Below are 1,648 nucleotides of genomic sequence, written 5' to 3'. Positions count from 1 at the left end.
TGCTCAGAGGTTAGGCGATTTTTGAAAAATCCTTTATGAACCTCCTATAGAATCCTGCATGCCCCAGAAAGCTTCTGATTGCCTTTACATTAGCAGGTGGTGGCAATTTTTCAATTACTTCTACCTTAGCTTGGTCCACCTCTATTCCCTTGTTCGAAATTTTGTGCCCAAGGACAATTCCTTCAGTCACCATAAAGTGACATTTTTCCCAGTTTAAAACCAGGTTAGTCTCTTGGCATCTTTTCAGAACAAGTGCTAAATGGTTAAGGCAGGAGCTAAATGAGTCTCCAAATACTGAAAAGTCATCCATGAAGACTTCCAGGAATTTTTCCACCATATCAGAGAAAATTGAGAGCATGCACCTCTGAAAGGTTGCAGGTGCATTGCACAGGCCAAATGGCATCCTTCTGTATGCAAATACTCCAGATGGACATGTGAATGCCGTTTTCTCTTGATCCTGGGGATCTACTGCAATTTGATTATAACCTGAATATCCATCCAGGAAGCAGTAGTATTCATGACCTGCTAGTCTTTCTAGCATCTGGTCTATGAATGGTAAAGGAAAATGATCCTTTCTGGTGGCTGTATTGAGCCTTCTATAATCAATGCACATACGCCACCCTGTAACTGTCCTTGTAGGAACCAGTTCATTTTTCTCATTATGAACCACTGTCATGCCTCCTTTCTTAGGGACAACTTGGACAGGGCTTACCCAGGGGCTGTCAGAAATAGGATAAATAATCCCAGCCTCTAGTAATTTAGTGACCTCTTTCTGCACCACTTCTTTCATAGCTGGATTCAGCCGCCTTTGTGGTTGAACCACTGGCTTGGCGTCATCCTCCAGCAAGATTTTGTGCATGCATATGGCTGGGCTAATGCCCTTAAGATCACTAATGGACCACCCAAGAGCTGTCTTGTGCGTCCTTAGCACCTGAATTAGTGCTTCCTCTTCCTGTGGCTCTAAGGTAGAGCTTATAATTACAGGAAAGGTATCACCTTCTCCCAGAAATGCATATTTCAGGGATGGTGGTAATGGTTTGAGTTCGGGTTTTGGAGGTTTCTCCTCTTCTTGAGGGATTTTCAGAGGTTCTATTATCTTCTCTGATTCCTCCAAATCAGGCTGAACATCTTTAAAGATGTCTTCTAGCTCTGATTCGAGACCCTCAGCCATATTGACCTCTCTTACCAGAGAGTCAATAATATCAACACTCATGCAGTCATTTGGGGTGTCTGGATGTTGCATGGCTTTGACAACATTCAACTTGAACTCTTCCTCATTGACTCTCAAGGTTACTTCCCCTTTTTGGACATCAATGAGGGTTCGGCCAGTTGCTAGGAAAGGTCTTCCTAGAATGAGAGTTGCACTCTTGTGCTCCTCCATTTCCAGCACCACAAAGTCAGTAGGAAAGGCAAATGGCCCAACCTTGACAATCATGTCTTCAATCACGCCTGATGGGTATTTAATGGAGCCATCAGCAAGTTGAAGACATATCCTGGTTGGTTTGATTTCTTCAGTCAAACCAAGCTTTTTGATAGTAGATGCAGGTATTAGGTTGATACTTGCCCCAAGATCACATAAAGCTTGCTTGGTACAAGTACCCTCTAATGTGCATGGTATCATAAAGCTCCCAGGATCTTTAAGCTTCTC

This window comes from Arachis hypogaea, chromosome 5, assembly GCF_003086295.3.
Source record: "Arachis hypogaea cultivar Tifrunner chromosome 5, arahy.Tifrunner.gnm2.J5K5, whole genome shotgun sequence".
Taxonomy (NCBI): Eukaryota; Viridiplantae; Streptophyta; class Magnoliopsida; order Fabales; family Fabaceae; genus Arachis; species Arachis hypogaea.
This window is presented reverse-complemented; position numbering follows the sequence as displayed.